This window comes from Harmonia axyridis, chromosome 1 (genome assembly GCF_914767665.1).
Source record: "Harmonia axyridis chromosome 1, icHarAxyr1.1, whole genome shotgun sequence".
NCBI classification, from domain to species: domain Eukaryota; kingdom Metazoa; phylum Arthropoda; class Insecta; order Coleoptera; family Coccinellidae; genus Harmonia; species Harmonia axyridis.
In genome coordinates this window covers 62337280-62364987 of record NC_059501.1, presented here as the reverse complement: position 1 = coordinate 62364987, position 27708 = coordinate 62337280, and the positions used below count along the sequence as shown (strand labels likewise).

Genomic DNA, 27708 nt, shown 5'->3' with positions numbered 1-27708 from the left:
TTCTGTCCTTAAACTTTTTATAGCTGCTTCATTTTGGGTTATATTTGTTGTCACTAATGGAAAACTCCTATCGCCAAGTCAGTGCTTTATCATTTTTTTTTGTTTTTAATTGGAATACGGTAAAATAAGTTTTATTTTATGCTTTTTCCTTCTTCATATTTTCATTATGTTTTTTAGTATTTACCCAGTGCAGAACAAATGGAAAAGCTCAAAGAATTCAAGGACACTAACTACACTCTTTATAATCTCTCCTTTTCATTATTGTAACTCAATTTTTCCTCTACTTCATTTCAGAGAAATCTAATCAGGATGATAGTGCCAGAGTTAAAGAGCTCCAAAGACAACTGGGAGAGGCTCTACAAGCTAAAGTGGAAATAGAAGCTAAACTTAACACATTAAAATCAGCAAGTAGCGAAAAAGTGTTGGGAAAGAAAATGAGAGACCATTGGAGGACGCGAATGACAACTCAGTACCTCCTGCACCTCCAATGCAGGAATCATCAAGCATACCTTCACCACCTCCGCTTCCCATACTAGTACCTCCCCCTATGGATGGCATTCCACCTTTGGCTCCAGGAATGGCTTCAGCAGTGCCCTTACCACCAAGCTGGCCAAATGAGAGTCAAAACATTCCGTATGGTCTTAAGCCAAAGAAAAAGTGGAATACACCAGTACCGCTGAAAAAAGCGAATTGGATAACAGTACGTTTTTTTATTTCCTTCGTATGTGTATACTACTGAAATTGAAGTAACCACACTGTAATCTACAGAATTGTTACAAGCGTTCAAAATTTCACTTTCAGAAAATGTCTTTGAAGGGTTGTAAAGATTCTGTGGATTAGAGTGTGGTTGATACAACTTCAGTAGAATACTATGCTTACCGTGAACTCGAAATACTTCATATGTGTAAACATGGAGTTTTAACGATATGATGTTATTTTTCAGATCCCTCCTCGAAAAATGATCGAGAAGTCGTTTTGGATCAATGTGGAAGAGGAGAAGTTTGCCAATGACGAAATATTGAGAGAGTTGGATGAAAAGTTTTTCCCGGTTACTAAGCTGAAACCAGAAAATGAAGAGAAAAAGTGAGTAGCATTTTTATTGGAATTTCTTTATGTTCATTCTGGTATCCTGATAAAAAGTTTGCTTTCAGCAAAAAACGAATTTTGTATGCAAAAATTTGCCGACTTTAACATGAAAACGGCATTTATCAGTAACCAATTCTAAATTAAATCTTGTAAAAGTGGTTTATTCATTTCAAGATTAAAAGGAGTATCAATATGATTAGAAGCTTTGAAATATGTTGCATTTTTGGATGTGACTCCTTGGTGCGCATTTTGATATCTGATATAGAGGAATTACAGTTTTTCCTTGAAAGACAATAGAATAAAATGCGGCGAATATAATAGTGTTTTCATTATTTCGAAAAATTGACCTTTGGAGTCATTCAAGGCAAAAAATCACTTCCTATTAAAATTCCTAGAGTTTACGTTTTAATGCCAACCAATTTTGAATCGAAGTTAATGGGAATAGCTATTATAGTTTTCGAAAAAAACTCTGGATATTTTTTTCTGAATATTTTGATTCTACACACTGCAAAATGAAAACTCAGCTCAACTGCTGAGCTGAGCAGAGGTTTACATTTGCAAATGCTGAGCGCATATCCTTTATATGAAAACAAAAGCCTCAAGCGAACTATCCTATAAATGAGTAGTAGTGATGCTCAATTTCCAAGATTGAGGTATTCTTCCCTTTGGCGTTGTTACCTCGAAGAGATTTGTCAGTTCCTTCACTAGTTCCATTCCGCCATATTTGAGAAGTTTATTATTCATTTTATCTGCCCCAGGCGCCTTTCTGTCCTTAAACTTTTTATAGCTGCTTCATTTTGGGTTATATTTGTTGTCACTAATGGAAAACTCCTATCGCCAAGTCAGTGCTTTATCATTTTTTTTTGTTTTTAATTGGAATACGGTAAAATAAGTTTTATTTTATGCTTTTTCCTTCTTCATATTTTCATTATGTTTTTTAGTATTTACCCAGTGCAGAACAAATGGAAAAGCTCAAAGAATTCAAGGACACTAACTACACTCTTTATAATCTCTCCTCTTCATTATTGTAACTCAATTTTTCCTCTACTTCATTTCAGAGAAATCTAATCAGGATGATAGTGCCAGAGTTAAAGAGCTCCAAAGACAACTGGGAGAGGCTCTACAAGCTAAAGTGGAAATAGAAGCTAAACTTAACACATTAAAATCAGCAAGTAGCGAAAAAGTGTTGGGAAAGAAAATGAGAGACCATTGGAGGACGCGAATGACAACTCAGTACCTCCTGCACCTCCAATGCAGGAATCATCAAGCATACCTTCACCACCTCCGCTTCCCATACTAGTACCTCCCCCTTTGGATGGCATTCCACCTTTAGCTCCAGGAATGGCTTCAGCAGTGCCCTTACCACCAAGCTGGCCAAATGAGAGTCAAAACATTCCGTATGGTCTTAAGCCAAAGAAAAAGTGGAATACACCAGTACCGCTGAAAAAAGCGAATTGGATAACAGTACGTTTTTTTATTTCCTTCGTATGTGTATACTACTGAAATTGAAGTAACCACACTGTAATCTACAGAATTGTTACAAGCGTTTAAAATTTCACTTTCAGAAAATGTCTTTAAAGGGTTGTAAAGATTCTGTGGATTAGAGTGTGGTTGATACAACTTCAGTAGAATACCATGCTTACCGTGAACTCGAAATACTTCATATGTGTAAACATGGAGTTTTAACGATATGATGTTATTTTTCAGATCCCTCCTCAAAAAATGACCGAGAAGTCGTTTTGGATCAATGTGGAAGAGGAGAAGTTTGCCAATGACGAAATATTGAGAGAGTTGGATGAAAAGTTTTCCCCGGTTACTAAGCTGAAACCAGAAAATGAAGAGAAAAAGTGAGTAGCATTTTTATTGGAATTTCTTTATGTTCATTCTGGTATCCTGATGAAAAGTTTGCTTTCAGCAAAAAACAAATTTTTTATGCAAAAATTTTCCGACTTCAACATGAAAACGGCATTTATCAGTAACCAATTTTAAATTAAATCTTGTAAAAGTGGTTTATTCATTTCAAGGAATATCAATATGATTAGAAGCTTTGAAATATGTTGCATTTTTGGATGTGACTCTTTGGGGCGCATTTTGATATCTGATATAGAGGAATTACAGTTTTTCCTTGAAAGACAATAGAATAAAATGCGGCGAATATAATAGTGTTTTCATTATTTCAAAAAATTGACCTTTGGAGTCATTCAAGGCAAAAAATCACTTCCTATTAAAATTCCTAGAGTTTACGTTTTAATGCCAACCAATTTTAAATCGAAGTTAATGGGAATAGCTATTATAGTTTTCGAAAAAAGTTCTGGATATTTTTTTCTGAATATTTTGATTCTACACACTGCAAAACGAAACTCAGCTCAACTGCTGAGCTGGGCTGAGGTTTACATTTGCACATGCTGAGCGCATATCCGTTATATGAAAACAAAAGCCTGAAATTTGTTTGGAATCTTTTTACGGGCTTAACGGCCCTAACTGAATATATAACGAAACCGGTCCAGAAGTTCAGTTGCAAGAATTTGAAGTCACTGACTGATACACATACATGCCTGTTGTTGGTGTGAAATGCATTTTGAAGGAAAAAATTGTAATTCGCACACCTACAATTTATTTCTTCCTAAAAGTGATCGCAAAACTTCCTTTATCTTCAGTGGACTATGAAGAAAATACCATTTCTAAAAACTAGTAATATATGTAGGTACCTAATCGTGATAGGTATTCAAAATACGTATGTACTCATTACTCACATGCATTGAATGGTTTTTGAATGGTTGAGTGGGTTTTTCAAACGAAATACCCCGTATTCCAATTTTTCCGCCCATCAACTTCATCAGTTATCGTTTGTGTTTCGTGTGGAAATTTCTGAAACTTGCTGGTTATAAGCCAACTATATGGGGGATGTCATCTAGTAGGCGAAGGCCCAATAATTGGATAATTTGTTGCCACTGTAGAAAATGTTAGATCGCAAAAATTCAAAGAATTCAGGCAATTATGTTATTCCAGGCCGAATTAACATTGTGTCATTCAGCTGTCCAGTTATCACTGTTGATCTATCGTCCTATTCATTATCAATGACGTCAATACATGAGGCACTAAACTTTCTTAAAATAATAATTTATTATTCCCTTAAGATGTAATTGTTTAAAGGAAGTAAATTAGGTACTACTTACAATAGTTATTCTATGAACCAATAATGAATAGGTCAACACGTTCACATAAATTAGATGTATATCTGTTTCAAATAAATTATGTGTAGATTCCGTCGATTGAAACAAATATCAGATAGGGAAATCTAGGCAAATAATAAATTATTCAACTTGAATATAAGAAAATACTGTAACAAGCTTTCTGATTTTGTTTTTGAAAGAATTTTCAATCAAAGTTCTGTAATATTTCCTTATATAAGGCAGAATTTTCAAATTTTTCCGTTTTTTGTACTGTGATACACAGCTTTCAATCAGACCAAGCAGATATTAGCGCCAAAATAAATACAATAAGTATTACATGCCTTTTTTGTTGCACCAAATTTTTCCAGAAACTATTGAAGGTAACTCATTAGGTCAAAAGGGTGCCAAACGTTGAAGTAGATACATTATCAGCGAATATAATTAATATCTTGGCTATCATATATTCAGGGAAACCATTAACGAATAGTAGAAATAATAATGGCCCTAATCTAGAGCCTTGTGGAACTCCATGATCTATATTAAAGTCCTTCTAGAAGACACCATTAACTTTTGGCCTCTTTTGCCTGTCCTCTAAATAGCTCTGCAACTACATTAAGAAGATACCTGGAAATCCCAATCTGTAAATTTTCGCGCATATACTTTGTGATTCAAGGAACTAATGGCCCTTAATAATAAGTATCCAACCTGAAACTCGAATGTTATACCACTGCAGTAAGGTTTGCTGCATCCATCAAAACTATATAACTTTTTGTTCTTTGATGCAGAAGAATTACAAACTGCACACTCCATGGTTTAGCTACACAATTTTTCTCGAAATGTAATCATAAAAAATATATATTTCAACCTATGACGTATGTGAAATATTTACACTGCAAGCAACGAAGCGGAGCGTATGTTACTCGGATGGTATTAAGTTATGACATCCAAATTTGAAATGGTCTATAACTGGCGATATCTGAAGGGTCTTCCTTTTTATGTATTGTTGGAACTATAGATCTTTTCAAAGCTTATTTCTGTAAGCTTTAAAAACAGCTATAGTTCCAACAATATACTAGTTGTGATTTATAAATAATTAGCATGTGATTCAAGAATTTTTCTTGTAATTGTTGATATACCCAATACTAACCTAATTTCCTTCTTTCAGAGTGATTCTGTGGAATATTTCTGGAATAATCTGGAACGATTGACACAACCAGATTATATACCAACACATGAATACATACTACACAGTCGAAAAGCAAAACAAAGGGAATTACCGAATTTGTAATTCCAATAAATAATATACCTTTTCTCTTTGTGGATGTTGGAGGCCAAAGGAGTCAAAGAAGAAAATGGGCGTCCTGTTTCGATTCAGTGACATCAATATTGTTTTTGGTATCTTCTTCAGAGTTTGATCAGGTTCTGTATGAAAATCACAAGACAAATAGATTGGAGGATTCCAGGCTAGTGTTTAAGACATTCATAAACAATACCTTTTTTGCTAAAGTATCTTTTATATTGTTCCTCGAAAAATACGACTTATTAGGCAAAAAGGTAGCCAACCCTGAAACTGATATTCGCTGGTATTTTCCCCACTTCGAAGGAAACTCTCATTCGCTGCAAGATGTGCAGGTATTCATTCTGACGATGTTTACTGGAGTCAAGAATGACCCGAAAAAGGCCATTTACCACCACTTTACTACAGCTGTAGACACGGACATTATTAAGGTTGTGTTCAACTCTGTGAAAGATACAATTCTTCAGAGAAATCTCAATATCTCAATGCTTGAGTGAATAGATATTTTGATTGGAGGTTAGAGAAAGAAAAGATGAAAGGCTGTGCGAACATTAATTTGATACTGAGCACGGTATCAAAGATATGTCATTATTCTATGGTGTCAATTGTCAAATCAAATAATTGGATTTTTGAAGCTATTTAATAGACACAATGATGTACATATTAGAAAACCCCGCATATATTACATTTGATTAATTTCAAATAAGGTTCCAAATTACTATCTTTGTTTCGATGAACCAGGTCTGAAGGCTAATTCCAAAGCACAACAAATTTTTCGTAATTATTCAGTGAACGTTACTCAGCACTTGAGATATTTTGAATTCGCAAAAATATTACTCAAAACAGTAATATTCAAAGATATTGCCGACATAAATTTGATGTCAGTAACTTCACTTGGGATAAACAATCCAGAGTTTATTTTCAGCAGTGATTGAACCGTTATTTAATAAGGTAAATAATAAACTATTATTATTTTCATTTCATTGAAAAATATTTCTTCAGTGCATTTCATTCTAAATAAAGAAGTCTGTTTAAATGCAACTCCTTTAAAAATGTTTCTAATATTGTGATAAAATTTGATTTTGCTTAAGTTCAGAGTACAGTGTTAGGCATCCAAAAACATAGATTCCGTAATCGGAATCAATATAATTCTTTATCATCAATTACTTCTTTCATCTGACCTCATTTCAGTATTGTTTTATCTATCACGAATCATAGAGTCAAAATTATAGAATTATATATCACGGTAGAATTCCCATTTCAACATAGAGGTTTAGATTAGTTAAGGTTACAATAAATATCATTGCGTCATAGCGCTAGATCTTTAGTTTTCTTCAAAATCCAATCAGAATGACCAAAGGTATTGTAAAAACCGTAAAGATCCCACACAAGCGACGGCTTCAAACAAAGACGCAACATGACGGCATCGGTGCACACACTGGGGTCACGATGTTGGCCATCATCCTAGAGACGATAATAATGGCTCATTTTACGGTCTTTCTTCGTTTCTTCATTTCCCTACGTGTCCGTTCCTTATTTGTCGTTCCATCGGAATAGAATAGACAATTGCGGTCACGTTGAGTTATTCTATAGGCGGAAGAAATTAGAACAGCAGAAGCATTGGTAATTATGCTTGGTTTTTCGTAAAAAAAAAATAAATAACAACTTGGCTAGGTGAGACAATATGGAAATGTGAGATTCAGCTGGAGACAATAGGTTGCTTCGATCCTGAAAATTTTCTTTAATTTGGGTCCTTTCGGCTCACAAAAGTGCACTCGGTATGAACTATTTACTTGACATGGTTGAAGGTCAGGTTGTGCGACAAAAACCACCTCTCAGACAATTTTATTCTAAAATCGAAAAAAAAATCTTCAGGGCTCTATAATAAATAAACTATGTTGGAATATACAATGGGACATTACAATTGTACAACAATTGAATAAATAATAACATGAATAATTGAACATTACAATGCAAAAAAAATTCTTTAAAAACGAATAGTGGGACACCAAAAAATTTTGAAAAAACGCTTACTACATGAAATGATCATAATAAAACAAGATGAAAAATCCATTAACAGGAGAACATTGAAGGTTTGAATACGGCCTATTACTATCTCATCAACAAAATAAAAGAAAAAATAACTTCAACTAATTATTCAAATTGAATGTCAATATCATTTATGTAGATATAAACATAAGTCATTATTTACTTATAGCATATGTAGTATCGGAGTGGTCTCTTCCCGATTTATCAGTTCTTTCGTTAAATTCTAATTTGATGGTGTCCACAAGTATTATTTATTTCATATATTTCATGGTTCTGACAAAAAACCGCAAAATAGACTGTAAGTAATTATTTTCCCTTTTTAATGTGAAATCATGCTGTATGCTGAGCTGAATTATTTTCAATGTTTCTCTTACTATTCGTTTTAAAATTTTTTTTGCATTGTATTGTTCAGATATTTATGTAATTATTAATTCAATTGTTGTACAATTGTAATTTCCCATAATAATTTATTTATTAGTGTTTTAAAAAAATCTTGTAATTTATTATAGAGCCCCGAAGAAGATTTTAGAATAAAATCGAAACATGTCGGCAATGGTCTGGGAGGTGGTTTTTGTTCCAACAACCCGACCTTCAACCCTGTCAAGTGAATAGTTCATCAGTAAAAAAGGTCTCAAACCAAAAACTCATTCACTCGGTATATTTGTTTGTTGTAAACAACTTGGCAACAATGTCTTATAGGTTCATGGCGTTTTCGACCAATATCAAAGGTGCGCCCTCTCTCAATGGTTTGTAGTGTCTCATCCTGGGATCTATGGAGGGTAGAGATAAGGAGAATAATCTCTTTGGGAAAGGAAAATAGGAGGCGCTAGTGTAGGTAGAGGGTAACCAATGGCGAACATACTTTCATCCTTGTTTACTTCTTGCTTTATCTCTATCAGTTCTTTATTATGTTTTTTATGAAATTCACCCTCTAGCTACACTAGCGCCCCTAATTTAGGTAAGTTCAACGGACACTTTAGAAAAGGGAAGATTATTCTCCTTATCTCCACCTTTCATAATGGGATCACTGATGGAATCATCAGTTTGGCACTCCCTGATCCCTGCCACATACACCTTCCATCTCAATAGTGGAAAATGGTTTCACCACCAAAATTCAACTACTTTGTTTTCACTGATTCTTTGGATGCAAAAGACAAACCAATTCTCGACGTATCTCTGAAAAAGTATCTGTATGTGCCCATAGTCAATTCCCAACCTTATCTTTTTGGCGAGATGTTCTAGAGCCAAATAACGTAGGTGCGCCCCCTCTCCCAGAGGATTGGTGTTTCGTCCCGAGATCGCTGGTTAGACTCATCAGATGGGTAATCCAGCGATCTCTGCCTAAGACACACCATCGTGCTGCAACGCGGCGACCCCTATGAATCTGGCAGGACCAAAGAAAAGTGTGGCACGATATCTATAACGCCCATGGGCGCCCGCAGGGGGGGGCCAGGGGGGGCCATGGCCCCCCCTGAGATTTTGATTGCCTCATTTTTCAGCACGACAACCCTCAATATTACTTTCTCAATTCAGAGGGCATGGAAAAAAAGGAAGTAATGGATTCTCAACAATTTTCCGGTTTTCGATGACAATCATAGACGCCTTATCGTTTTTCAATAATTTTCATTTTGCCCCCCCTGAGAAAAGTTTCTGCGGGCGCCCATGATAACGCCATCTCTTAGCAGACAGAGTCACTACACCTTCAATGCATAATAGGACTTCCTTTTAATTGTATATTATCTTTTCAGGTTTCCCCGGTAAACAATGCGAAATCGACATTAACGAATTCAAAGACAATCCCTGCCTGAACGGTATCATCTGCCACAATCTCATAAGTTCCTTCAAATGCACATGTGCCAAAGGCTTCACCGGTTCCAGATATAAAATCAACATAGACGACTGCCTATCCAGCCCCTGTCAAAACGGGGGCATCTGTCATGACTCTATAGACGGCTACACTTGCGAGTGTCCCGAAGGATTCACAAGTAAGACACAAAATTGATAAACCGTTGGAGTTCCCCAGTTCGACGTACTTGGTCCCTCGAAATAACAATTAACTTGAGTTTCTTGAACACTGTAGTTGGTTTTGCGATTGTTTTTTTTTCAATAACACCGCTTAATGCAGAATACCTGACGCTTGTGCTAGTTGAACTTTTTTTTTTCAATAATAAAACTTTCTCCCTTGTGGATTTCTGAGACATCTATCTCCTTCGTAGGAGCTTCCTGTGAGACTAACATCAATGATTGTCAATCTTCCCCTTGCATTCACGGTGGATGCATTGACGGGAAAAACGTCTTCAGCTGTACTTGTCATCCAGGTTATTCAGGCTTCCTGCGCCAGCATCAGATCAACGAATGTGCCTCAAACCCTTGCCAGTATGATGGTGTCTTTTAGGACTTGGTCAACGGCTACCAGTGACTCTGCAAAGCTGACACTTCTGGTCAGAACTGCGAGATCAACGTTAACGAGTGCTACAGCAACCCCTGCTGAATAATGCAAGATGTGTAGACGGGATCAACAGGTGAGAATATTTTAAGTAATAGTACTTCTCTTGGAGGTCCTGTTCTATAGGCCAACAGTTGAACTATTGGTTAAACAGAAACATACATTGATCTGACAATAAATGGATTCGGTTCTCATTTGATGGAAATCAATTTTATATTATGAATTCCATTTGCTCTTCAACAAGTTTTTTTCATCAGTAGTTGATCTTAACAGTTTTCTATTCAGCATACACAAACAAGTAATTCATGTTTCAGAAATTCTTTTACTGATCCATTCGAAGGAAAAAGGGTAATACTTTGAATAACACCTTTGAGTTTTGATTGGAATATGTTGCTGTTTGGTACTAAACACTAAAAACTTGGTCAATAAGCAATAAAATTCATCTGCATGTCACAAAGGTCTATGAACGTCCTATTCATTCTCTTTAGAAAACCTAAATTACCATTTTTAGGAAACTATCTTGAAGCTATTCAAAAACATTTTTATATATTATCCTTGCCAGATCTTATGCAAATTGAGAGTTCCATAAATCAGGAATTTTTGTAGTAAGACCTTTTTTGGAACAAATAACTTATGTACTTTCTTTGATTTCATGCTTTCAGTACCTTGTCATATTATTATGATGGCATCAACTCATACAGCTGCACCTGCAAACCAAGATACACTGGTTCGTACTGCCAGAATAGGATCAACCTCTGCGATAGCTCGCCATGTTTAAACGGCGCTACGTGTCAAGATCATACTACCCACTATAACTGCCACTGTCCCTCTGAATATACCGGAAAGAATTGCGGGAATATGTTAATTGGTGTGCCACTGACCCTTGTGAGAATGGAGCTACTTGTAACCAGATCAAGAACAACTACCACTGCTCTTCTGCTCTGGGCTGGACTGGCAATGTGTGCGATGTGGAAATGGTTAGTTGTAAGGACGCCAGTATGAGAAAAGGTAGGTTTTAATCTTCGTTTGTACTTGAAGATGTTACCCAAGCTCTATTTTAGTTCCCACTTTATTAACTATCTTTAAATATTTACAGGTGTATCTTTGAAGAGGTTATGTAACAACGGTACTTGCGAGGACATCGGCAACTCCCACAGATGTCACTGTTTGGAAGGGCACACTGGTTTATGCTGTCAAAAGGAAATCAACGAGTGTGAGTCTGCTCCTTGTCAGAACGGAGCTACTTGTCGAGACCTGGTTGGTTCTTATTCATGCCAGTGCACCAAATGCTTCCAAGGTCAGAACTGTGAATTGAACATCGACGATTGCATACCTAACCCCTGTCAATTCAGAGGTACTTGTCACGATCTGGTCAACAACTTCCTATGCTTCTGTCCACCAGGCACTTTAGTATATCTCTGAGAGATAAACCCAGACGACTGCAGATCAGATTTTTGCCACAACAACGATACCTGCATTGACAGGGTAGGCGGTTTCAAGTGTCAGTGCCCTCCAGGTTTTGTTGGACCCAGATGTGAAGGTGACATCAATGAGTGCTTATCCAACCCTTGCTCAAATGCTGGAAATCTAGACTGCGTCCAATTAGTTAACGATTACCACTGCAACTGCAAGGCTGGCTACAAGGGACGCCACTGCTAACTCAAAGTCAACTTCTGCGCAAACTCTCCCTGTCAGAAAGGTGGTATATGCACTGCGATTATCGCAGGACACAAGTGCACCTGTCACGAAGGGTTCTATGGGAAGAACTGTGAGTTCAGCTGTTATGACTGTGACTCTAACCCTTGCATGAACGGAGGCAAGATGGTGGTGGCTACGTGTGCAAGTGTCCCGCAGGACTTACCGGTACCCACTGCGAGATCGATTCATTGGATGAGTGCTTCAGCAATCCTTGCAAACACCCGGATGCTACTCGTCAGGACAAACTGGGAGACTATATTTGTTTCTGTCCGACTACTAGGACCGAAAAGAACTGCGAGATCTACGATCCCAACGTGCCCGCTGGGTATGGGCAACCTATCAGGGGTAAACAGGACATCAGCTCCTTCTACATGAAAGATCTTGAACGTCAGAGACAGGAGTGTTTGAACAACAAGTGTCCGTTGAAGAAGGGTAACCGTAAGTGTGACGATGAGTGCAACACCTACGCTTGTGATTCCGACGGTGACGATTGCAGGTATAAACCTTTGAATAAACTGCACGGCACCTATAACATGCTGGAAGTGTTTTGGACGGTGTGTGCAATGATGCAACAACGCTGCTTATCTGTTCGACGGAATTGACTGTCAAAAGAAACTGCAACCCTGTAATCCGATCTACGATGCCTACTGTCAGAAGAAATACGCTAATGATGATTGTGAGTTTGGTTGTGACAACGCTGAGTGTAACTGGGATGGTCTTGATTGTAGTAATGAGCCGCCTGAGAAAGCTGAAAGTGTTATAGTGATGATCATCCTAATGGATATTTAAGGGTCAAAAACAACCTAGTGGCGTTCGGGAGAGACACTAGTCATCAGTTGAGAACCACTGTGATGGTGAAAAAGGACCAGTAAGGTGATGATATGATCTACCGTTAGAAAGGCTTGGCACCTACTTCTATCAACGACAATTATTAGAGCATGAAGCACATGGTGATATACACGGAGCAGACACAGTCGGGAGTAGAGGTGTTCCTGGAACTAGACAACAGAAAATGCACGATGATCTCGAAGAACTCAGATTACTGCTTCCAAACGGCTAGCGCGGCAGCTGAATTCTTCGCAGCTAAGGCCTCGAAGCATACGCTTTCCCAGTCGTTCCCTATCTATCAAGTCAGCGGATCTATAGATCCCTTTGAGGCTCTGGATACCCCCACGAACGCCAAGTATGTCATCTTTGGAATTATGATCATATTAGCAGTAATCTTTGGCGTGGTTACGAGTCAGAGGAAGAGAGCTGCAGGAATCACTTGGTTTCCTGAGGATTTCCTCAGAACGAACTCTGGTACCAGGAGAATATCGAGGTCCTGAAGGTTAAGAGCTAAGGAATTTGAGCAACAACACTTCAATGGCTGGAATGGATATGGGGGTCCACAGGCCGCATGGACATGCTCATTAATGGTCTGATGATAAAGCTGTCATGCCACAACCCAAGCGTTCAAGGGGAATGGAAACTGGTTGCTCTAGCGACCATACTGTGATTACGGAATACGAAGTGGCTGAACCTAGGGTATGGACCAAACAACATCTAGGCGCTGCTGACATCAGAGGTCCTCCGTTGTTAACTCCTCCTCAAGTACATGATGTCGATGATATCAACGCCAGAGGCCCTTGCGGTATGATGCCTATAATGGTAGCTGCCGTTAGAGGTAGAGGAATTGATACTGGAGAGGAAGATGAAGATGTAAGGCCCTTTAAACATTTTATTTATTTCTTCAATCATGGAGCGCTCATTCCCCAAAAATCGTATAATTTCGTCTGAATGTTATGTTAATCATCGAATTTGGAACATCCTGTAACATATCTATTGTCTTCTAGAACTCGAAGACGCATAGATGAGCGCTCAAAAGTTCTCTAAGTAAAGCGATTGCTTTTCTCGAATTTCATTTTTAACCGTTTTGTTTTTAGGATTCAGCAGCTGCCATCATCCAAGACCTGGTTGCTCAAGGTGCCGAACTGAACGCTACGATGGACACAACAGGAGAGACCTCACTTCATCTAGCGGCAAGATACGCGAGAGCTGACGCAGCCAAGCGATTCTTGTGGACGCTGGTAAAGACGCAAACGCCCAGGACATAACGGGTAGGACGCCACTGCATGCAGCCGTCGCTTCGGATGCTCTAGGTGCCTTCCAGATATTGCTAAGGAACAGGGCGACCAACCTAAACGCTAAGATGCACGATGGTACCACGCCTCTTATCTTGTCGGTTGGCAATTGAAGGTAAGGTCCAGGATCTCATTAGCGCTGAAGCTGATATCAACGCTGCTGACAATTCTGGAAAGACTTCTGTTCATTGGGCTGCCGCTGTGAACAATGTAGAGGCTGTTAACATTCTCTTGTCGCACGTTGCAAATAGAGATGCCCAAGACGATAAGGTGAGTATACGGCTGCAGCCTACTCTAAAAACCCATTGCGATATAGGTCAGTCAAGCGTTCTGTTAGATACCAGATGATTGCGACATAATATTGGGATGAATCTTTCGATAAAGATTTCCTGAAGTTTTGGAAATTTTTTGAATTATTTTATGATTTGAAGATTATTTAGGTTATGTTTTTGAATATTTTGTTAAATATTTTGAAATTTCATGAAATCAATACACAATATTCATTTCCTTTTGGCATCTACTACTAAGATCATCAGCCATAGCTGCTACAAAACTACTGCACAAAATTTTCTGTTTCGTCCAGTCCCCATTTTTAAATTAAGAAGCTTGACAGTCTAATAGTTTATTCAGGGGATGTTTTTGAAGAGCACCTTCTATCTATTTCTGAATTCCAGGATGAGACACCATTGTTCCTAGCTGCCAGAGAAGGCTCCTACCAAGCGTGCAAAGCACTCTTGGAGGCTTACGGCAACACAGAGATCACGGATTACATGGACAGACTGCCGAGAGATGTCGCTAGCGAAAGGTTATACCACGACATTGTGGTCATCCCCAACAATTCGATGATGAGTAAGTACCACTTTCTGTTAAAGATGGAAGGAAGAATCGAATTCGATTCTGGCCATCACTTTTTTTTTCGTGTTTATGTTTACAACCAATATCGAGAGATAAGTTGTTGCGACACGAGTCAAAAACGATCCTTTTCTATTTTAGCCTCTCCTACAGTTCAAATGCTGCAACAGCCAACGGTTATAGTGTCGAAGAGGCAGAAATCGAAGAGGCCGAGCAAGAACAACAATAACAACAGTGGTGCAATAGGACCTACTGGTCCGGAAGGTGAATCGAACGCTGGTAGTATGAGGAGGAAAGCCACAGCGAAAAAGAGCAACAAGAAGAACGTGCACCACAACGAGATACCACAAAGTGTGGACTCGATAATGTCGACGTTGAGTCCTGTGGAGTCCCCAATGACAAACATTCCAAGTCCGTACGATGCCACGTCAATTTATTCAAACATGGGGCTGACGCAAGGCTTGGAGTCGCTTATGAATCAGAACAAGCAACCTACGAGATACGAAGACGTCATCAAAAACAACCCCAACATACAGGTTAGTAATTGAATTAGAGTTTTAGGATATTAAACACTTGAAAATTAAGCACTAGCATTATACATCAAATTTGAACAACTCTTGAGTCTCGAGCCTTCATTAAACTTCCATATCCGTGCAATTTGTTGCAACCTACAGTATTCTACTCTAGACAATAATCCGCGATTCAATAATTAGTCTCTAACAACATACTTTTCTTCATTTACAGTTATTGGGTATAGACAACTATGGCACCTACCTGACGAATTACCAAGACCTGATGATGCCGCAACAGCACGGTCAGTTCAATATATTGAGCCCTTCCTACTCGAATCAGTCACCGCCATATTCGTTGCAGTCGAATATGTCTTTGTCGCCGCAAGGATACAACGGTTCTCCCTCCCCGGCCAAGTCGAGGCCGTCCCTGCCTACTAGCCCTACCCACATAGCTGCGATGAGAGCGGCAATAGAAATACGGCGGAGTGCCTCAGGACTAGAATCTGCAAATCGCCTATGATTTCATGCAGACCGGTTTTGACTTGCCGTTGGCGCCTTATACAACAGGTAAGTCAGAATACTCCGAGAATAATAGAAAGCTTGAAGTATATACACCAAGTTCACAGAGAGCTTGAATCAATTCAAAATTTATTAGAGCCCAAAAAGGCAACTGTTTGTTGAGATATGACTTTTTTTCTGCAGGCATGGCCAGTAATTTGATGCAACCCCAACAGTACCAACAAAATTACTTTATGACATCCCCAAGTCAACATTCGGATCATCTTCTACCCGATAATTTCCCAACCCCTTCACCCGAAAGTCCAGGAGATTGGTCCTCGAGCTCTCCTAGGTCCTGTAACTCGGATTGGTCAGAGAATATAGCCAGCCCAAACACTTACGCTTCCACGGGACAAAGTAATAATCTAGGCCATCAGACAAACAAGGGTTCCGATGCCATTTATATTTGAAATTGTTAAATTTGATTAAAAGGCCTTTATTGTTTTGATACGAAAAACATTCGGAATTATGTTGCTCTCTCAATTTTTACATGGAAAATTTTCGGACCAAGATTGAAATTCATCGTTGGTATTCGTTGCAATTTGAAAATCCATGATAGTTATTTTTTTTTTCAAAACCCCAACGTCCTTTGGTCCAGAAACAGCTTTAACATACAACTCTATCGTCTAAGGTGATATTATTTATCTTTAATTTTAATTGGAGTATGCTGAACATAACTGCATGGATTCTAGTATCACATAAGAACAATGCTGGTTCGATTTTGAATCAGTAATTCATGGTCTCATTGTGAGAATGGAGCCACTTGTAACCAGATCAAGAACAACTACCGCTGCTCTTGTGCTCCTGGCTGGACTGGCAAAGTGTGCGATGTGGAAATGGTTAGTTATAAGGATGCCAGTATGGGAAAAGGTAGGTTTTAATCTTTGTTTGTTCTTGAAGATGTTATCCAAGGTTCTATTTCAGTTCCCACTCCATTAACTATCTTTAAATATTTACAGATGTATCTTTGAAGAGGTTATCTAACAACGGTACTTGCGAGGACATCGGTAACTCCCACAGATGTCACTGCTTGGAAGGGTACACTGGTTCATACTGTCAAAAGGAGATCAACGAGTGTGAGTCTGCTCCTTGTCAGAACAGAGCTTCTTGTCGAGACCTGGTTGGTTCTTATTCATGCCAGTGCACCAAAGGCTTCCAAGGTCAGAACTGTGAATTGAACATCGACGATTGCATACCAAACCCCTGTCAATTCGGAGGTACTTGTCACGATCTGGCCATCAACTTCCTATGCTCCTGTCCACCAGGCACTTAAGGATATCGCTGTGAGATAAACCCAGACGACTGGAGATCAGATTCTTGCAACAACAACGGTACCTGCATTGACAAGGTAGGCGGTTTCGAGTGTCGGTGTCCTCCAGGTATTGTTGGACCTAAATGTGAAGGTGACATCAATGAGTGCTTATCCAACCCTTGCTCCAACGCTGGAACTCTAGACTGCTTCCAATTAGGAGATTAGGACATCAGCTCCTTCTACATGAAAGATCTAGAACGTCAGAGACAGGAGTCTTTGAACAACAAGTGTCCGTTGAAGGAGGGTAACCATAAGTGTGACGAAGAGTGCAACACCTACGCTTTTGATTTTGAAGGTAACGATTGCACCTTAGGTATAAACACTTGGATAAACTACACGGAACCTATAAGATGCTGGGAAGTGTTTTGGACGGTGTGTGCAATGAAGACTGCAACAACGCTGCTTGTCTATTCGACGGACGTGACCGTCAAAAGGAACTGCAACCCTGTAATCTATGATGCCTACTGTCATAAGAACTATGCTAATGGTTATTGTGATTCCGGTTGACAACGCTGAGTGTAACTGGGATGGTCTTGATTGTAGTAATAAGCCGCCTGAAAAAACTGATGGTGTTATACCGATGATCATCCTAATGGACATTCAAGGCTTAAAAAACAACCTGGTGGCGTTCTTGAGAGACACTAGTCATCAGTTGAGAACCACTCTGATGGTGAAGAAGGATCAGTACGGCAACGATATGATCTACCCTTGGAAAGGCTCGACACCTACTCCCTTCAACGACAATTAATACAACATGAAGCACAGGGTGGTATACACGGAGCAGACACAGTCAGGAGTGGAGGTGTTTTTGGAACTAGACAACAGAAAATGCACGATGATCTCGGAGAACTCAGATTACTGCTTTCAATATACAAGTTGCTCCAATCAGAATCATCAATGCTGTTACTCCAATCCCAACAATGTTCACCTGGGCGCCAATTCAGCAAAATTGCATGGTTGAAGAAGAAAAAGTTCTGCACAATATTACATACATGGGTGATGAAATACTAGACCAGGACGGTACTTTTATAGATGAACTGATCAAAAACTATGATGTGAAAGTACATGGTGATAGTGAAGCGGGTTTCATCGATGACGAATTATTTGTAGAGCTTGTTCATGCTTTGATGCAGAATAAAGAGAAAGAAAAGCCTGAGAAGAAAGACGAAGATAAAGACAAGAAGGAAGTTTAAACTGACAAAGCAGAGAAGGAGAAAAAAGTAGAGATAGAATTCCTAACTTCTGTGATATTTCAAGCTATATATTCACAGTTTCCAGATGAGGGAGGGCCAGAAGAACTAAGGGGAAAATATATAGAACTCACAAAGAGGACCCAAATGCTACACCTGAATGTACCCCTAGTATAGATGGAGCAAATGCAATTTCTGTGCCACGTGAACAAACAATGCACTCTTTCCATACACTTTTCTGCAGACGATGCTTCAAGTATGACTGCTTTTTACACAGACTTCAGCCTTCCAATCCTGGACCGAATCTTCAGAAACGTAGGTGTCCTGATTTGAAACCGTTTACAGAACCTTGTGGGCCTGACTGCTACATGCTTCTGGACATTGTGAAAGAAAAAATGTCCGAAAAAGCAGAACAAGAAGAAGAAACTGAAAAAGAAGCCAAATGCAAACAGCAGGTTAAAGAACCTGTTGTGGCAACCACTGCTACTGAAAAAGTCAAAACTGCCAGCACCTCAAATTATAGAAGAATAAGTAAACAAACATCTTTGAACTCAGAGAACGAAGCTAGTTTTGAAGACAGTAACGATAGTAAGTATAAAGATTCCAATAATGACGACCCAGTGTCCACTGCCTGTTCATTAAGTTTGCTGGGTCTTATGGGAACTAATGACCATAAAGAATGGAATGGTTCGGATGAAAGTCTATTCAGAGTATTACACAAAGTTTTTCTGAATAACTATTACTCCATAGCGCAAATAATTCTCACCAAAACTTGCCAAGTTTGTACCACTTCGCTCAGAAGGAAGATGCTATAACACCTGCCGAAGAAACCCTAAAAGATTTCACTCCTCCTAGAAAGAAGAAAAAGAAGCACCGATTGTGGTCGATGCATTGCAGAAAAATCCAGCTCAAAAAGGAAACGAACAGCAATCATGTATATAACTTCACTCCATGCGATCATCCTGGTCAGAATTGCGATGCTCACTGTCCGTGTATTGGAGCTCAAAACTTCTGCGAAAAATTCTGCAATTGCAGTTCGGATTGTCAAAATAGGTTTCCGGGATGTCGTTGCAAAGCTCAATGTAACACTAAACAGTGTCCTTGTTATTTGGCTGTCAGAGAATGTGATCCAGATTTATGTCAAACTTGTGGTGCAGATAAGATGCACAGAAAACCACGTCTCAGGTGCAGATCGATTTGATATAACGAAGTATCCTGCAAAAACGTCAGTGTACAGAGAGCTTTACATAAGCATTTATTGATGGCACCATCGGATGTGGCTGGTTGGGGTTTATTCCTGAAGGATAGCGCCCAAAAAAACGAATTTATATCTAAATACTGTGGCGATATCATTTCTCGAGATGACGCTGACAGGCAAGGAAAGGTGTATGATAAATATATGTGCAGCTTTCTCTTCTATCTCAATAATGATTTTGTTGAGACCAGAAATGGAAATTAAAGTCGTTTTGCTAATCATTTCATCAATCCAAACTGCTACGTCAAAGTTATGATGGTTAATGGTGACCACAGAATTGGCATTTTTACTAAAAGAGCAATTCAACCAGGAAAAGATCTCTTCTTTGACTATAGATACGGACCTACAGAGCAGCTGAAATTTGTGGGAATCGAAAGAGAAATGAAATTTCTTTGATGAAGAAATAACATTTCAATCTTATTTCTCGATTAATGGATTTAATCGAAAATTTTTTATGCTTGAATAAATATGTATTTAATTGAAAACGGCTAGCGCAACAGCTGAGATCCTCGCAGCTAAGACATACGCTTTCCACTGGGAAAGCGTATGTTTCGAGGTCTTAGCTGCGAGGAGCTATCATCATCTATCAAGTCAGCGGATCTATAGATCCCTTTGAGGCTCTGGATACTCCCACGAACGCCAAGTATGTCATCTTTGGAATTATGATCATATCGGTCTTAACTGCAGTCAATTTTGGCGTGGTTACGAGTCAGAGGGAGAGAGCTGCGGGAATTACTTGGTTTCATGAGGGTTTCCTCAGAACGAACTCTGGTACCAGGAGAAGAATGAGGCGTAGAGGTCCCGAAGGTCAAGAGCTGAGGAATTTGACTTGCTGTTGGCGCCGTATACAACAAGTAAGTCAGAATGCTCCAAGAATAATAAAAGCTAAAGTAAATAGTACCAAGTTCAAGAGATCTTGTATTAATTCAAAATTTATTAGAGCCCAAAAAGGCAACGGTTTGTTGAAATATGACTTTTTCTCTATAGGCATAGCCAGTCATGTGATGCAACCCCAACCGTACCAACAAAATTACTTTATGACACCCCCAAGTCAACATTCGGATCATCTTCTACCCGATAATTTCCCAACCCCTTCACCCGAAAGTCCAGGAGATTGGTCCTCGAGCTCTCCTAGGTCCTGTAACTCGGATTGGTCAGAGAATATAGCCAGTCCAAACACTTACGCTTCCACGGGACAAGGTAATAATCTAGGCCATCAGACAAACAAGGGTTCCGATGCCATTTATATTTGAAATTGTTAAATTTGATTAAAAGGCCATTATTGTTTTGATACGAAAAACATTCGGAATTATGTTGCTCTCTCAATTTTTACATGGAAAATTTTCGGACCAAGATTGAAATTCATCGTTGGTATTCGTTGCAATTTGAAAATCCATGATAGTTGATTTTTTTTCAAAGCCCCAACGTCCTTTGGTCCAGAAACAGCTTTAACATACAACTCTATCGTCTAAGGTGATATTATGTATCTATAATTTTAATTGGAATATGCTGAATATAAATGCATGGATTCTAATATAACATAAGAACAATGCTGGTTCGATTTTGAATCAGTAATTCATGGTCTAATTGTTGTCATTGCCAAAAAATATTATTGAGCATGATATTTTTTTATTACTTATATGGAAAGGTCGAAGACCAATAAAGCCAGAAAAAATGTTTGAAAGTAATTTGAATCTTATCAATAATAATTTTAAATAAATGTTTAAAGAATTAATCGAACTACTGAAGGACATAATATATTTTTGGAAATTCTCTGTTGAAAATTGTATAATAATTTTTTTAAGGGTAGGCTGTGTTGTTTTTAGGACCTGCTATTTTGACAATATTTGAATCTTCAAGTTGTGCCTTCGACACATATTGTTATATTGATATGTAATATTATTTTATTATGAATATAATACTTATTTGTACATATCTTCCAATTTTATTTTAAAATAAATTTCTCACTAGTATAGTAATAAGATAATATAATAGATAATAAGATTTTCTTTTTATAAATCTTCCAGGATACAATTCCACTCACAGTTTCAGAAAACGGGTTATCTCAAATATCAAACAAACTGATAATTTTGCTAAAAAAAAACTCATACATCATTATTCATTTGAGTTGGCATTTAAATAATTATTCATGTTTTTGAATACTTTTAAGCTCACAGATGATCTCTTAAGTATAATTTTTTCAAACAGATTTTCAATTTAATTTAACATCGTCAATGCAAATACATCGCAACTCTTCTGTCTTCCAATTTGTTATCTCTTTCTATATATTATTATGTAATATAAAATATATACTGGAATCATTAGTTATGTACTAATTTTAGGAGAATCAACTGATTTTCAAATCCTTGTAAAAAGTTCTGATTAGGTAACAGTGGTTTCAAATACTTTTAGGTGTAATTAGATCATAATACATCAATCGAAGTAGTATTTAGTAATTTTCCTACTAGTTGAGTATATAAGGGCTTTGTACTATATGTATACATACATTTGATAAATAAATTTACCAATTAAGTTTATATTAAAAGATTTCCCTTAAATGATCATGAATAGGTAACCAGGAGTCGAAAAAATATTAAAAATACTTGAGCTGAAATTCGGTAATAATTATCTACTTTTATTTGTTCAGAAGATACTTACATAACAAAAAAATATTTTATTGAAGAAGGAATTTTAATAGGTGAACATTATATGGCCCACTAAAATAAATAATTTCATTTTCATTCAGTTTTGTTAGTAGACACTTTTATTGGCCAATTTGTATTTTAAATAATACGAAAACTGGAGAATGGCATGTCTAAATTATTTCTGAATTTCACGAAAAACCATTTCCATATTAAGTCCAGTAATGTATTAGATACTAAAATAATTTCATTTTTTACAGAGTACCGCCCATTTCATCGCCTATAGTAAGGGACAGAACACTAAACGCAGGCAACGATTGCGCACAGTAGTCTAGAGAATTTCCCCTGGCCATCCTTCATAAGAACAGCGCTCATGCAAAACACATCCTTCCTTTTCAACCTACGTAAGAAACACCAATGCCTTCCAAGAAACCTAATAGGAAGTTGAGGCAGCAAAGACTGCAAAGATTCATTACATGTTCCTTCAAGGATTTGGAAAAGGACAAAAATGTATCGATATTTGAGCATCAGAAATTTTTATTCGCCAATATTTCTCAACCGTATTCTGATCTGCATGAAATATAGGATGTTAAGAACCCACAAGAATAGAAAAATTTTAATGTTTGTGACATGCTAAAAAAATAACCAATGCAAAAAATAGCAATATGATTCAACCTGGTTCAATTAATATCAAATTTTTTACTTTTAATGATCAACACTTCAAGTGCCAAAGCATTATAGATGAAGTAGAGATAATACTCTTGAAGATTACTCATAAACAAGAAGGAGAAGTTGTATGAAGGTATCTTTGAGTACTGCTGAAGTTCCTATCAATATCCCGAATGATTAATTTTCAAATACTGCTTCTACAATTAGATTAATCGACGGAGAAATTCAATCCTAATGGAGGCATCTTAGCAAAATCCCACATTTTGTTGTTTTGGATTGCAAATTAAAAAATCTCCATCGAATTATGATAATGCAGAACTTGATAATAAGAAGATCAAAATTTATACTGATAATTCCCATGCAGTGGGCGCTGAATTGACAGTTTATGATAATCATAACTGATGTTATCTGGTATAAATTTAGTAAACAACTCCCCGAAGAAATATTCAAATTGCAAGAATATCAATGATCCAATTGATACTTGCAACAACTTGGATGCATTTATGAGAGATGCCATTTTAAACTTCAAACTTAATTCATATTACAAAGCACTGTAGTGGATGAGCCTAAACTGCACTCCCATTCTTAACACGAGAAAAATATAATGGTTACACAACTTGAAAAGATTCAGATTGTATATCAATTCGTTTATAATAACAATTCCAGACAACAGACAGAAGCTTGTGAAGATTTACACTTGGTGTAGCCTCAACTGTGATCAACAATGTACTCGTCAAGCACCTGAAACTGTGTTACAGATTTACCTTGACCTATGTTCTAACTACCGTAAGTGCCCAAATTGATGTTGCAGTAATGAAACGATTGTTCTTATACCGTAAACCCCAACAATCTTATCAAACAATCTTCAGTGTGTTAGTTTTCAAGGAATGGACCTGTTCGTGAAGCTTCAGACACCCATATTCTCGTATATCATCCAAAGCGCCGTAAATCGAGTTTTTCTGAATTAATCGAGCTAGAACTGTGTGACTATAACAGACAAAGGTCTTTCCTCAGCAGACACAACAGACTCTATCATCATATAACGACATGCCTACCTATTTACCCAAAAATAATCTTGATTCCGAAGATAATAATAATAAGTTTATTGATCCTTTTCGAGATTTAAGAAATGTTTAGTCATATAAAATAGTGTTCACAATCATAGAAAAAAACTGATTTAATGAATGGAGTCCTGAAGGAACTCATCAACACTACAGTAGCAACTTTTAATTAATAGCTACTTTACTTCTCGCTTGAAAGACCTTCCATTCATTGATTTCAACCTACTAGGCAAACGGTTGTACAATGTAATGCCCATAAAGCTTGGTGAGGACTTATATTCAGCTGTACGATATCTGGGAAGGATAAGGTATCAGTATGACGTGTTTCATACTCATAAAAAACAGAGCATCTCTTGAATTTACTGTTGTTAAGGTGGATATAATTGAGGCAATTAAGAATGTGAATACATGGGAAGGGAAGAATAACCAATTGACTGAAAATCGGATGACATGAATCGCATGGCCGAAGTCTAAAAATAAGTCGTACGATACGCTTCTGAGAAAGGAACAGTCGATTTGACACTGCCGAGGAGCCCCAAAGAACCACGTTGTGATTTAAATGACTGTTAACCATGCTGTAATAAATGGTCAGTAGCTCCCCGACAGGAAGAAAACTCCTGAGATGTAATAAGGCATAGTAAGCACTATTAAAAATGATCAATGTAGAGATGACACTTAAGGTTTCCGTCCACATACAAGCCCAGAAATTTCACGTCGTCGGTTGCCTTCAATTCTCCTTCTTTGTGTTTTATAATGAGAGGTTCTACACTCGGATTGTCTTCATTCCGAAAGTGCATTTTTGTGGCACCAATCAATGAAACACTGGACTATCGTTTCGCACAGTGACTTCAATTCCTGCCAACTTTCTGCTCTAATAGCGAATATAGAAGTATCATCAGCGAACATTATCAGAATATAGGTTACCGCGTATGTAGGCAGATCATAAATAAATAATAAGAACAGAAGCGGACCCAGCACAGATCCCTGAGCGACACCCATGTTGTTGGTGTGCTCGTCAGATGAAACGTCATTCAATCTCACATAAACTTTTCGATCAGATAGAAAACTTTTGACCCAATCAAGAAACAGAGATGGAAATGATATTGAATGATGGGGAAATAAAACCATGGCCATGATAGACGACTTCACGAATGTGAACGTAGGTGGAAAGGAATTGAAGAAAATGTGGAACTTGCATGTTATGAAGTATGGAATTGTCAAATTCCTTTTGTCTGCCAGATGTGTGAACAGCAGAAGGGCAAGGAATTACTGCTCAGAAACCTTTTCAAGAACTTCGTTGTGCACATGCCAAATTTGTTCGATTTTGGATTAGTTAATGGAGTTTGTATGTATACAACAATCCATGAACTTCAAGTGATTGTTGCAGAAACTATGGCCTTGAGCACTGTACTCAAGGAATTCAGATGTGCGCAAATTGATAACTGCTCAAAAACGGGATGTGTATTTAGTAAAGAAAAAAGTATTGTAATAATTGGAAATCCAAGAAGGAAGGGTTTTTTACATACTTGTGAGAACTATTGTAAGAGAAATCGAAGAATTGGGAACGTTTTTCCTCATTTTGAAGGAGAACGAGATGAAGACAAAGAGTAGTTGAAAAAATTTTTCATTTGGAAAGTTTATATCTTATTAAAAATCTGAATAATTTATACAGATTAAAATGTTTGTTTCAAATATTTGATCGTTCTTTTATACTACCCTTAGTTTTTTTTTTTTTTTGAAGCATACTTTGAGCGATATTATGTAGCATATTGAAATATAATCATTTGAATAATTGTTTTTCGTTGGATATCATGGTTTTCGAGTTTTTGCTTGTGAATATCAAAGTATAAGAAGTCAAATACATATAATGTTGAATTAAGAGTTTCTATGAAGCATGTATCAAAAAATATCATTAAGCATATTAAAATATTATTAACATATCATCCAATACTAAGCTTCAAAAGAAGTTGTAGTGACACTTCATTTGTTGTTGTTCGAAAAATAGATAAACCAGTTTCGCGAATTGAGTACAAACTTTTTTGATGGGAAAAACTAATGTGCAAGCAAAGCAATGGCTTGATAACTCTGTCAACTCATATTCTTCTAATAAATATCTTGAACGTTATGAATTTTGATTTCATAAATATCAGTCTTTCATAGATTGACAGAGTATATTATTATCTATAATAAAATTTTTCATCCGATTATATAAATTTTATCCTTCTCCTAAAATCATAAATTTTTTGTTTACATCAAGAATACCCGTGTAAGATGTACATCAATAAACAGATATATGTATTCAGGGTAATAATAAAAGTAAATTTATGTGGAGATTATAAAGGTAATGAAATAATAGGGACACTCTGTATTCATACTCACAGAGATGTGTTGATGCTAATATAATAATATATATAATATATATTCATCGTCAAAGTTTACATATACATAAACATACATATGAGGGACTAATGAATATTCAAAAAATGGAGAAAACCAAGTAAAATGGTTTTCTGTGAGTAAAATCACAAATATTACAAAATTTTACATTAGCCTTAATGTGTAGGTAAGTAGATGCAGAGTATCATTCCATTTTCGGTCTTTTCTCAATCCAGTGTGAATAGTCCAATTCAGGTTCAGTGTCGCAATTCGGTGATCCATATCCACATCCGTGTATTATGTCACAATTCGGGTAAATTCTCAGTTATCGAGTAGTTGGTCAAGATTCGGGTAAGTAATATATACACACATATACATATATATATATATATATATATATATATATATATATATATATATATATATATATATATATATATATATATATATATATACATACATATATACACACATTTATTTTATTATTTATTTAGAGTTTATAATATTGTAGAGCAGTGTTCTTTCGGTGTTTTTTATCCATATTTTTAGCTTGTATTTAAACTGATAACAATTTTGGATATTCCTTATATCTTCAGGTAGAATGCTGAATATTCTTGGAGCCAAGTATTGGTTGCATCTTTGGCCAATTGTCTTTTCAGCTCTTATAGTAGTGGGACGAGTACCTTTTATTCTCGTGGGATATGTATGAGTAGAGTGTGTTATATCATTTTTATTTTTATGATTATCCATCAGAGTCTTAAATGCATATAGTTGTGCCAGATCCATAACTTCCGCTTCTTTATACGTCCATTCACTGCTGTACGTTCTGCTTTTTCTTAGGATAATTTTTAAGAATGATTTTTGTATTATTTTCAGCCTGTTGAGGTGGCAATCATATGCTGCACCCCAACCCAGAATGCCGTACGATAGATGGGACTCAATTAATGCGTGATAGAGAGTCTTCATTTGCTTGAAGTCCAAAATTTCGGCCATCCTTCTAAAACGGCCCAGCATGAATCGTATCTTTCGTACTACATTGTCCACTTGAAGATCCCATTTTAGGTGACGGTCTATGATTATTCCTAGGTACTTAATATGATCTGCTTCTTCGATCTCTACTCCATTGGCTTCTCTCAAGGGTCCCATATTAGGAATACCGGAGGAGTAGGAGCTAAACGTCAAGTATTTTGTTTTGGCTACATTTAATGTTAGTTTGTTATATCTGAACCACTGTTGTATCTGATGCAAATCTTGTTCTGCCTTGTTCTTCAGTTCAAACCACGAACTCGAGCTATAAAATATCGCTGCATCGTCTGCATAACAAATAATTTCGCCTTGCAACTCCAAACTTAACAGGGAATTCAAATAAATGTTGAACAATATGGGACCCAGAACAGTACCTTGGGGCA

General features: G+C 37.2%; 3 pseudogenes; all 3 read left to right on the top strand.

Moving 5' to 3' along the window:
- The first annotated feature begins 475 nt into the window (after positions 1 to 475).
- LOC123688843 lies at positions 476 to 16434 on the top strand (annotated as a pseudogene).
- LOC123672829 lies at positions 15761 to 25716 on the top strand (annotated as a pseudogene).
- Positions 18512 to 19599, top strand: LOC123688840 (annotated as a pseudogene).
- Positions 25717 to 27708: the final 1992 nt, after the last annotated feature.